The following is a 12,869-nucleotide window of genomic DNA, read 5'->3' on the forward strand; positions in this document are numbered from 1 at the left end:
GATATGTTTGGACTTTTGGAATTCCTGTAAAATACGTATACAGTGCATCTGTAAAGTATTCAGAGCGCTTCAGTGTTTCCACGGTTTCACTTATGTTACAGCTTTATTCCAAAATGGAGTTAATTTTTCCCTTCAAAATTCTAATCACACCACATAATGACAACATGAAAAAGTCTATTTTTTATTTTTGCAATTTATTAAAAATAAAAACTAAGAAATTAAGAAATCACGTGTATATAAGTAATCACACCCTTTGCTCAATACTTTGTTGATGCACCTCTGGCAGCAATTACATTCTGTAGTCTTCTTGAATATGATGCCACAAGTTTGGTGCACCTATCTTTGGGCACTTTTGTCCAGTCCTCTTTGCAGTACCTCTTAAGCTCCATCAGGTTGGATGGTGCACAGCCATTTTCAGATCTCTCCAGAGATGTTCAATCAGATTCAGGTCTGGGCTCTGGCTGGGCCACTCAAGGACATTCACAGAGTTGTCCGCCACTCCTTTGATATCATGGCTGTGTGCTTATAGTGTCACTGTCCTTCTGCTAGTCTGAGGTCAAGAGTGCTATATTTTCATCCAGGATGTCTCTGTACATTACTGCATTTATCTTTCCCTCACCCTGACTAGTCTCTCAGTTCCTGCCACTGAAAAACATCCCCACAGCATGATGCTGTCACCACCATGCTTCACTGTAGGGATGGTGCCTGGTTTAGTTCAAACATGATGCCTACCAAAGAGTTCAGTCTTTGTCTCAACAGACCAGAGAATTTTGTTTCTCCTGACTGAGAGTCCTTCAGTTGCCTTTTGGCAAACTCCAGGTGGGCTGCCATGTGCCTTTTACTAAGGAGTGGCTTCTGTCTGGCCATTCTGCCATACAGGCCTGATTGGTGGATTGCTGCAGAGATGGTTGTCATTCTGGAAGGTTCTCCTCTCTCCATAGAGGAATGCTGGAGCTCTGACAGAGTGACCATCGGGTTCGTGGTCACATCCCTGACTGAGACCCCTCTTCCAGGATTGTTCCGTTTAGACGGGCAGCCAGCTCTAGGAAGAGTCCTGGTGGATCCAAACTTCTTCCATTTATGGATGATTGAGGCCACTGTGCTCATTGGGATCTTCAAAGTAGCAGAAATGTTTCTGGACCTTTCCCCAGATTTGTGCCTTGAGACAATCCTGTCTTAGAGGTCTACAGACAATTCCTGTGACTTCATGCTTGGTTTGTGTTCTGACATACACTGTCAACTGTGAGACCTTATATACAACCCCTGGCAAAATTATGGAATCACCAGCCTCGGAGGATGTTCATTCAGTTGTTTAATTTTGTAGAAAAAAAGCTGATCACAGACATGACATAAAACTAAAGTCATTTCAAATGGCAACTTTCTGGCTTTAAGAAACAGTATAAGAAATCAAGAAAAAAAGATTGTGGCAGTCAGTAACGGTTACTTTTTTAGACCAAGCAGAGGAAAAAAATATGGACTCACTCAATTCTGAGGAATAAATTATGGAATCACCCTGTAAATTTCCATCCCCAAAACTAACACCTGCATCAAATCACATCTGCTCGTTGACATTAACCCTATGTCATGAAATTGACCTTATGTGTCTTTTTGCAAGGCATGTTTTCACAGTTTTGCTCTATGGCAAGATGCATTATCATCTTGAAAAATGATTTCATCATCCTTAAACATCAGAAAAGTGTCCAAAATATCAACGTAAACTTGTGCATTTATTGGTGATGTAATGACAGCCATCTCCCCAGTGCCTTTACCTGACATGCAGCCCCATATCATCAATGACTGTGGAAATTTACATGTTCTCTTCAGGCAGTCATCTTATAAATCTCATTGGAACGGCACCAAACAAAAGTTCCAGCATCATCACCTTGCCCAATGCAAGATTCGAGATTCATCACTGAATATGACTTTCATCCAGTCATCCACAGTCCACGATTGCTTTTCTTTAGCCCATTGTAACCTTGTTTTTTTCTGTTTAGGGTGTTAATGATGGCTTTTGTTTAGCTTTTCTGTATGTAAATCCCATTTCCTTTAGGCGGTTTCTTACAGTTCGGTCACAGACGTTGACTCCAGTTTCCTCCCATTCGTTCCTCATTTGTTTTGTTGTGCATTTTCGATTTTGAGACATATTGCTTTAAGTTTTCTGTCTTGACGCTTTGATGTCTTCCTTGGTCTACCAGTATGTTTGCCTTTAAACAACCTTCCCATGTTGTTTGTATTTGGTCCAGAGTTTAGAACACAGCTGACTGTGAACAACCAACATCTTTTGCAACATTGCGTGATGATTTACCCTCTTTTAAGAGTTTGATAATCCTCTCCTTTGTTTCAATTGACATCTCTCGTGTTGGAGCCATGATTCATGTCAGTCCACTTGGTGCAACAGCTCTCCAAGATGTGATCACTCCTTTTTAGATGCAGACTAACAAGCAGATGTGATTTGATGCAGGTGTTAGTTTTGGGGATGAAAATTTACAGGGTGATTCCATAATTTATTCCTCAGAACTGAGTGAGTCCATATTTTTTTCCTCTGCTTGGTCTAAAAAAGTAACCGTTACTGACTGCCACAATCTTTTTTTCTTGATTTCTTATAGTGTTTCTTAAGCCAGAAAGGTGCCATTTGAAATGACTTTAGTTTTGTGTCATGTCTATGATCTGCTTTTTTTCTACAAAATTAAACAACTGAATGAACATCCTCCGAGGCCGGTGATTCCATAATTTTTGCCAGGGGTTGTACTTGTATACTTGTCGACAGGTGTGTGTCTTTCCAAATCATGTCCAATCAACTGAATTTACCCCAGTTGGACTCCAGTTCAGCCACGGAAGCATCTCAAGGATGATCAGTGGAGACAGGATGCACCTCAGCTCAATTTTGAGCTTCATGGCAAAGCCTGTGAATACTTATATACACGTGATTTTTTTTTCATTTTTAATAAATTTGCACAAATCTAAAAAAAAAAAACATTTCCCACATTGTCATTATGAAGTGCTGTGAATACTTTCCAAACTACAGCAAAAACACTAAAGGCACATGATGACTCATTAGCTCAAATTGTGAAACAATTCCTTTCTAAAAAGTTTCTCCAACTCATTCATTGGTATTAAAGTATTCATTGGCAATGCTTTTACCACATTTCACCACCAAATGTACTGTAACTACAGAAGCAAAGTTCTTGTTCTACAAAAAAATACAATATTGCCCCTCTTTTCTAACAAGTAAGCTACAGGTCTATCGGCTCCACAGATGCCTTCTCTTTGTAATTCTGGGTGGTATCACTGACTGAGTTTGTGACATGTGACATTTTGTTCTGAAATATTGATCTGTTGCATCTGTCATAACCAGGTATCACGATCCACTTTTGTATGTCACCTCCATTTGTATTGCACTTGCTTATTTGTTTGCTTGTTTCTTTGTTTGCTTGCTTGTTTGTGGGTTTGTTTGGACAGCATGAAAGCTTCCTGTTTGACCTTACTATCACCATATGCTGATTTTCTACAGAAAGAATCAGATCTATTTTTAGCATTGACCTAGTTTTGGTATCACATGACATTTTGTTCTAATATATTGACCTATTGCTCCTGTCATAACCAGGTATCATGAGCCACTAACCAGTGTCTAAGAAGTAAAACATTTAATTTAATTAATAAAGTTAAGGTAACTTTTTTCCACACAACATTATCAATCAAATGATACATTATTACTTAAATCCCTAAAATTATCAATTGCAAGTATATTGAAAATAATAGTATTCATTACATTTAAAAACCCGTGTTTCATTTCTTAGATAGGGCAAGATGAGGCAGGAGCTTGTACTTCCACAACCAGCAGGATTCATAATGTTTTTTTAAAATCAGTCAATCAACATTTGAACATGTTAGCCAATACTTATATTGATAAAAGATAATTACCAACATGTGACACGGTAAACAACAGGATGATGGCATTCTTAGTTTTGGAGTTATTGTGCCTGAAAGATTATGACTAACTGACTCACTCCCTCATTCACTCACAAACCATGCTCGACACATGGAACATTTCACAATGCAATGTAATTCAGCCTTCTTTATCTGTATATGTTTAAGACCTTTGTAAGATTGATTTTAAAAAGGTCATATCATAAGATGTACCTTTTCCTCAAGCTTATAGTTCATGAACCATGTACACACAAAAACCATGCATAGACCAGTTGAACTGATAAATAAAAGGGATCATGAATATGTATATATGTACCTGACACTTACTTCAGAACATGCATATGCATGTTTTTCAGGACATAGTATGGCAACATGATGTTTGAGTTTCATAGACAAGGACCATTTGTATGTCCACAGTGCATATATTCACCACTTTTGTAACTGTGGGGGAACAAATGTGTGTTTTATACATGTGGCCCCAAATGGCTTCAAAACAGATCTTAAAGTTTGGACCCCAGTATACCCGGTCACAGTAAATCTTGCAAAATAAAATACCCTACATCCTGCAGTGGTCCAGTCCAAATGTTCTTAAATCTACTCCGTCCTGGTATACTTTATCAAAAGATGGCGAACTTTATTTCAGTCAGCTCATTCACATTTAACAATGTTTTTTGCAACAAGAGAAAATAGCCAGAGTTTTGTGTCTGTAGGTTCCAACCTCATCACTGCCTCACAGATGATTACTTGTGGCATTGGATGATTATATATTCTCTCAGTCAGAGCCTGCAGGTGGATTCTGTGGTAGAGGTGGGGCTGACGCAGAAGAAAAAGGAGGAGAAGGGCCTTTGCTGTCAGTGTGTACATACGATGAAATTTACAGCTGCATTTAACCCATTCTAGTTACATTTAGACACAATCCAACCACTAGGAGCAGTGGGCATCCACAGTATGGGGGCTCAGGGACAGAGGTGATTTTAGACTTCCAGTTTTAGGGGTGCTTAGCACATTTTTTAAATTTTTAAAATCTAGATGTCCAGAAATACAATTTCCCATGATTTCAGAGTGAAAACATTGCTTGTAAAAGCTGCATTCATTGTCAAAATGATTAAAAAAAAAAAAAAAACACACATTGGCAATAGATAACGGCCCATACATAAAATTCCTGCATTCTGGTGCAGTTTATATAACAAATAATTTAATCTCCTAATGTGGTGAGGGCAAATAGTAATTGCAACTTAGGAGCAGGTCTGAAATATTCAGAGGCTGAGTAAAGTATATTATCCTTGTTTTTATATTAGTCTTATGAGCCTATAGTTATTGAAGATTTTTTTATTTCATCTTAGATTATCATCTTCATCATCATCATCATCATCTATTTTATTTGAGCAGGGGATAAGAAATGCAGAAAAACAAACAATTTAACAATAAATTAAACAATAAATTAAATTTACTATTAACTCAGGTCATTATGTCATAGTACTTAGTACAGAATACTCACCCTGGTATCACTTTTCAATTACATTTAGACAGTTTTAGGCATTACTTAGACTGTGTTTTAGTTTTGGCTATTCATTTAGTCTCAGAGTGATGCTGAAAAACTAATTCATGCATTTATTTCCTCTAGGCTGGACTATTGTAATTCATTATTATCAGGTTGTCCTAAAAGTTCCCTAAAAAGCCTTCAGTTAATTCAAAATGCTGCAGCTAGAGTACTGACGGGGACTAGAAGGAGAGAGCATATCTCACCTATATTGGCCTCTCTTCATTGGCTTCCTGTTAATTCTAGAATAGAATTTAAAATTCTTCTTCTTACTTATAAGGTTTTGAATAATCAGGTCCCATCTTATCTTAGGGACCCTCGTAGTACCATATCACCCCAATAGAGCGCTTCGCTCTCAGACTGCAGCTTACTTGTAGTTCCTAGGGTTTGTAAGAGTAGAATGGGAGGCAGAGCCTTCAGCTTTCAGGCTCCTCTCCTGTGGAACCAGCTCCCAATTCAGATCAGGGAGACAGACACCCTCTCTACTTTTAAGATTAGGCTTAAAACTTTCCTTTTTGCTAAAGCTTATAGTTAGGGCTGGATCAGGTGACCCTGAACCATCCCTTAGTATGCTGCTATAGACGTAGACTGCTGGGGGGTTCCCATGATGCACTGTTTCTTTCTCTTTTTGCTCTGTATGCACCACTCTGCATTTAATCATTAGTGATCGATCTCTGCTCCCCTCCACAGCATGTCTTTTTCCTGGTTCTCTCCCTCAGCCCCAACCAGTCCCAGCAGAAGACTGCCCCTCCCTGAGCCTGGTTCTGCTGGAGGTTTCTTCCTGTTAAAAGGGAGTTTTCCTTCCCACTGTAGCCAAGTGCTTGCTCACAGGGGGTCGTTTTGACCGTTGGGGTTTTACATAATTATTGTATGGCCTTGCCTTACAATATAAAGCGCCTTGGGGCAACTGTTTGTTGTGATTTGGCGCTATATAAAAAAAATTGATTGATTGATTGATTTATTTATTCTACAAACTGATTGATGTCTCGGTTTTTCTGGCAGCACGCACATCCACGTTGTAAGTCATAAAAATACAGTAGTTGCAGTTGTTATGGTCAGTGAGGTTTAGTGCCGTGTGCAGGAGGACCTGGTTTAGCACAGCGACAGCAGCACTCCACTATAAGGCTGGATGGAGAACACAGATGGTACACTGCACATAAATGGGTTCAGGATAAGAAATATATGAATAAGAATTATTTATTGAATTAACAGCAAAGCATAGAAAGGACAAACAAGATCTAATGAAGTCCTTAAAAGTAAGAAAAAAAAAATGTGTGACTTTAAAGACAGAATTCATACCAAAACACCAGTAACACAAGTAAGACACCTCCACAGTCTGATACACATATTCAATTTACCCTTAGCTTCACTTTCCATCCTTTGCTATTCTCAATGTCCATATCTACTATCACATAAAGTCTATAGAGTGCACAAACCTCACCTGAAGCTTTTTTTGCTTTTGAAAAAGATGCTCTGATATCCATCACTGCACTGCAGGTTTGCCACTTACTGCCAACAAATAAAAATACAAAATGAGTTTTATGATTTATGCCTTTTTAGCAGGAATTTAAATTATTTACTTATTATCATGCTGTGCATTAAACTTTGTGGTAAAGTTTACTGTCTTAATTCTGAAATGCTTAGTTAAGGACCTTAACTAAGCATTTAAGGTCAGATCTGTGTTCATGGTATTTGATGTAGGAGAGTGATTTGTTCATGGAAGCTACACAGATTGAAGGGCGAGCACCATTTAGTAGCTGACAAGAGGATTTAGTTGAAAAAAAAGACAATACTGAATCAGTCTTACATTTGACCACGCACAGCGCGCACTAATTTGTAGAGCAATATACTGTGTTTTGCGATAGGTAGCCAGGTGAGTAAAATAAGCACTTTTCAGAAAGTTGCACTTGCTCTTCACATTCAGAGACATAAACTGTGAATAAATACCTCGCAAAAATCACTTGACAGCACGGCTGGGCGAGGTTACCACCAGTGCTCACAGGACAGAGCCTCTGCTAAATAAGCACCACCCGCAGCAGCACCACGTGACACAAACACATGTCAGAGCAGAGAGAGAGATGAATGTATCCGCCCCTGCTCAGGGACCAACTTCAGATGTAGAGATGCAGCATTGCTTGAGAGCAGAGAAAGGAGCCAACCCTATAGTGCAGAAGATAACTGAAACAATCGTGCAAATGGTGATACAAGCACCAAAGTTGGTGCAAATACACCTTAGACATTACTCTTTTGAAAAAAATGACTGGCCACTTGAATTTTCAATAGGCGGCCACGTAGGGGTCAATTGAAGAATTACACAGGGGTCAAAAGAAAAAATGCTCAAAATGACACCACATTATTTGTGATCATAAAGATTCCAAAAAGGTATAGTTTGGACGATCTATGACTGAATGATCTGGAGTTATGGGGTAAAAACAGCAGAAATGGTGACAAAGGTCAGTTTCAGTTTGTACAGGGGTCAAAAGTTAAAGTTCCTTCAATTTTGGTAAAAAGTGATGCAAATTATTGGTTGAGCTAATATCGAATAGTTTTGATTGTGTTGAATGTTTGGTCTCCAAACTAAAGGTCAAACAAGGTCAACGTCCATTGGATTCTATGATGTGTGACATATGTTGCCCCATAACATGATAACTAAGCATGATACATGGTGCAAACTATTCCTTTTTAAAACCCTTTTAAAAAAAATTTTTTTAAACAATCAGACAATAATGTGGTGTAGCTTTCAAAATGATTTGAGCATTTTTTTATTTTGACCCCTGTGTAAGTCTTCAATTGACCCTTGCCTGGCCGCCTATTGAAAATTCAAGTGGCCAGTCGTTTTTTTCAAAAGAGTAATGTTGAAGGAGTATTTGTGCCAACTTTGGTGCTTGTATCACCATTTGCACAATTTTGCTCTAAATATTCTCTTAGCTACTGCACTACTAATAACATGACATCGTCCCAGGTCACCCACCTTAAAATGGATACCATCCTTGGCAGGGGAGTTTCCTGTGATGGGCTATGTTCCATCTAATGGGAGTGAATGAGTGAACTCTCATCCACTACATGCAACAGTTTCTGGAGATAAGCACCAGCACAATGGGCCTGAGGGACAGGTATTCTCTCTCTGCAATAAAAAAAAAAAATCTCTCCTGTTGCTGTTAGTTTTAATGGAGAATAGCTGCTGCTGTTCCCATCCCCGTCTCTAAAGGGCAGGAACAGGAGAGCAATCCACCTATCTTCCACAGACCACGTGGTTGTGCCACAAAGCGTGGAGATCATGGACTTCACAATACATCACATTATTCTGAAACGTTTCAGGCCCAAATTTAGCCAATTACGGAGTATTAACTACATGTACAAACATAGAATGGTGGAACTTTGAGGATGTTTCAGAAGAAAAACCTACCATATTTAAAGGATATGTCCACTTATTTACAGTAAACATTGTTTGCAGTCATTCCTCTGACGTCTGTACTCACCTGTGACAACTCTTTTGTTTGCCAGTAATCCCTTTTTCAAAAATTAGTTTCAGAAGTTAATCCTCGAAAGTGGAATAGTGCAACAATACTCAGAATTAGAAACCTACCATAAACTCAAAATACAAAAATGAAGATGTTGCAGATGTGGGGCACTACAAATAGTACCCATGGAACTGTAATAATATCACCATCAATACATGCTGTGGGTAATCAAAAAATGCAAGAACTATAACTAACTACACAATTTTCAGATTTAGCAACAACCCCAAGGTGTCTTGTGAAAGATGCTGCTGGAACATGTGTGTTTGTGTGTTTCGGGTCCACTGCAACACACAATCCTCCCTATACAAGAAAAGCAGGAGTTGTGTTCACATTCCCAGCAATTCATCAGACCTGTTTCCAGTAGGTGTTGGACTCTGTCAGCGCTGCCCCTTGTCACCAGTCCTGTTTGTGACATGGACAGGATTTCAAGTCACAGTCAGCAATTGGAGGGTGTCCACTTTTGGAATCTGAGACCAAGATTGTAGGTACAAGCAACAGAACTGGGCTTCCTCTGAAGGATATACAAGATTAGAGGTGGGACGGGAACGCAGAATGTCCAGGAGGGACTCAGAGTAGAGCAGCTGCTCCTTTGCAATGAGAGGAACCAGCTGAGGTGGTTTGGGCATTTGGTGAGGACACTCCCTGGTTGTCTAACTGGGGAGGTTTTCAAGGCATATCCAACTGGGAGGATGCCCTGAGGAAGACCCAGGACACTCTGGAATGATGCACAGGGAAAGGTGTTTTTCACAGCAGCATATTTTCTCATAGTTGTGGTCATGATTATGGTTACCATTTCCCCACATGTCACATAGTGTCGCAAAGGGGCTACACAATTAAAGCAGTTACTTCTCGAGTTCCATTTTAAAGTGAGTTACCAGAGACTGAAATGTCTGGTATGAAAAATGAATGTTTCTATGATACCAACGAGGAGGTGATGGTCTAGTGGTTAAGTGTTGGGCTTAAGACCACAGGTTCCTCGGTTCAAATCCCGGCCTGACCCAAAAATCACTAAGGGCCCTTGGGCCAGGTCTTTAATCCCCTAGAGTTGCTCCCGGTGTGTAGTGAGTACCTTGTATGGCAGCACCCTCACATTGGGGTGAATGTGAGACATTATTGTAAAGCGCTTTGACCGTCTGATGCAGATGGAACAGCGCTATATAAATGCAGTCCCTTTATTTATTTACAGTCTCTTAAAGTCTTCAAAATCAGTCTTTTCTTTACTCAGTGTAAGTTTGTAGTTTCAGAAAACGATGCTTTCTCTTTGTTGTTCACCCTTCTTGTTTTAAACAGAGCATCTGTGACTGCTGACGCCTGTTATTGTTTTTGAGTTTGTCAAAACACAGCTGTCAGCAGCAGCAGCACGGCTAATCACACAGAGTGCTCCTCAGCTCCTCTGCCTTCATGTGTAATTCGACAATCTGGCATAAAGTGTTTCTTGGGAGGGCAAACGGTTGAAGGAGTGATGCTCAGTGGTCCATGGTGACAGCCATCATCACTCTGGTAACGCGATGGCTGGGAGCTGAAACTGCACCTGTGATATATAGACCCCGTCTAGCACCTGGCACAAAGGGCACACAGCGCAGCATTGGTGTCATTGCAAGTTTCGAATCTGAAGCAGTTGTCCTTTTCGCACTCTGGGCCAACATTCTTTCAATACTTTCAACAGTTGCACTCTTCTGTGTGCTCATAGGCGTGTTCACGTAAAAATGTGTGGTGTGGCACTCGGATGGCATGTTAAAATCATCCTTCGCTAAAAAGCATTTGCACTTTAGAGCACCAAAAACCAGGTCTAAAGTCCATTGCTGTGTAGCTCTGTATATAACGAGTGCATCACTCAGACACACCTTACATAAGTAGGTTCACCACACACATGCACACACTGCATATCTGGACTGTGGAACTGAAATGAACACAAAATTAGCAACAAAATAAAGAAAATAACATACCACTTTAATAACTTTTATATCACATTTTGATGCCACTTTTCCCCTTCTTTACAGATGAGTCTGTGTAGACAAATGAGACGACTGAGTTTTCACAGAGGGTTCAGATAGTTAACATGCTTTGATGCTCATAATACATCATTAAGAGGAGTAACTAGCATTGTCTTGATACAAAAACACATGACAAAACCAGTGACACGGTCCAATGTGAACACTTTTGTGCACATCTGACATCGGGGTGAATGTGAGGCATTATTGTAAAGCGCTTTGAGCGCCTGATGCAGATGTGCTATATAAATGCAGTCCATTTACCATTTACATCTGTTTCCTCTCGAGAAAACATTTCCTCTCTTTCACGTGTCGAGGCAATACCAGAGCACTTTCAGCTTTCACTCAGATTACGTGCCCACAAGACAAAGACTTGGACCTGCCACAAATGGATCTGCTTAGATGTTGCACCATAGATCATTGAAATTAAACAAGCTCACATGACTCAAAATTATTATTTTCAGTCAAAACATTTTTCTGTGCTTTTCTGAAATTTTCTCCCTTTTCATAATTTCATTTTTCTTTGAACATTTTCCCTTTTCTGTATTTTTATTGAATGTGTTTTTTACATTATGTTTCCTTTTCTTTTATTTCTTTTGAATTTATCTTTTAAATGTCTTTTTTTCTTCTTTTTTCTTTTTACCTTTTCTCTTATTGGCAGATCTCAGAAGCTCAGCAGTGCAGGATCTGGTTAGTACGTGAATGGTAAATGGTAAATGGACTGCATTTATATAGCACTTTTCCATCTGTATCAGACGCTCAAAGTGCTTTACAATAATGCCTCACATTTACTCCAGTGTCAGGGTGCTGCCATACAAGGCGTTCACTACACACCAGGAGCAACTAGGGGATTAAGGACCTTGCCCAAGAGCCCTTAGTGATTTTCTGGTCAGGCTGGGATTTGAACCAAGGATCCTCTGGTCTCAAGCCTAACGCTTAATCACTAGACCATCACCTCCCTGGGATGGGAGACCTCTTCAGAACACCAGTGGCTGTGTGTGTTTCTCCAGGTAAACCTGGAGTTGCATCAGGAAGGGCATCCGGAGTAAAAGTTGTGCCAAATGCCAAAGCGGATCTGGCTGTATCCGCTGTGGTGACCCCAAACAAAAACGGGAGCAGCCGAAAGGATGACAACAACCTTTTCTCTTATTGCTTTCTTTTGAATTTCCTCTTACTTTTTCCATTGAGTGCTGGATTTCAAACTGTACCTAAGTGATTGTTTTGTTGTTGTTTTCCATATTTTTCTCAATTTTTTCTCCTTTTTCATCTTTTCATTTATTTTTTTTTAACATTTCCACTTCTCTTTCTTTTCCATTTAATGAATTTGTATATTATGTTTCTTTTTATTTTTGTTTTCCTTTTTGTAAACTTTTGTCATTTCTAAGTTAAATCCTTCTTTTCTTTTTGCTTTATAATTTACTCTTTGACTTTTTCTCTTCTTTCTTTTGAAGCCCCTCTTACCTTTTTGCTACATACAGATGTTCAAACTGGTGTTTGTCACCATCCGGTCAAGTCTCCAAGTCAAGTCTCAAGTCAGCTTGCAAACAATTTGTGGTCATTATGACTTGAGACTTGACTTGGGACTTGATTTATGACTTGAGAGTGACTTCATGGTGCCTTTGTCTCACCTCTGACTTCAACTATAATCAACTATGATGTGCTCTCAAGTGTGCATGTGTAATTCAGTGATTCCCTTATGGCTAAACACAGCAAGTTGAGTGACAATTGCCAATTCAAGCATAATGACAAAACGGAGTCTTCATGTTCTTTTTAGGAAACAAATCATCCAAGAGTTGTGCTCTTGCACCTTTACAAGGATGCTTAAAAGGACAATGGAAACATCCAATTAGACAGGAGTGACACACATAAATGCTACTTAAACAGCTTAAA

Source organism: Thalassophryne amazonica, chromosome 8 (assembly GCF_902500255.1).
Source record: "Thalassophryne amazonica chromosome 8, fThaAma1.1, whole genome shotgun sequence".
Lineage (NCBI taxonomy): Eukaryota > Metazoa > Chordata > Actinopteri > Batrachoidiformes > Batrachoididae > Thalassophryne > Thalassophryne amazonica.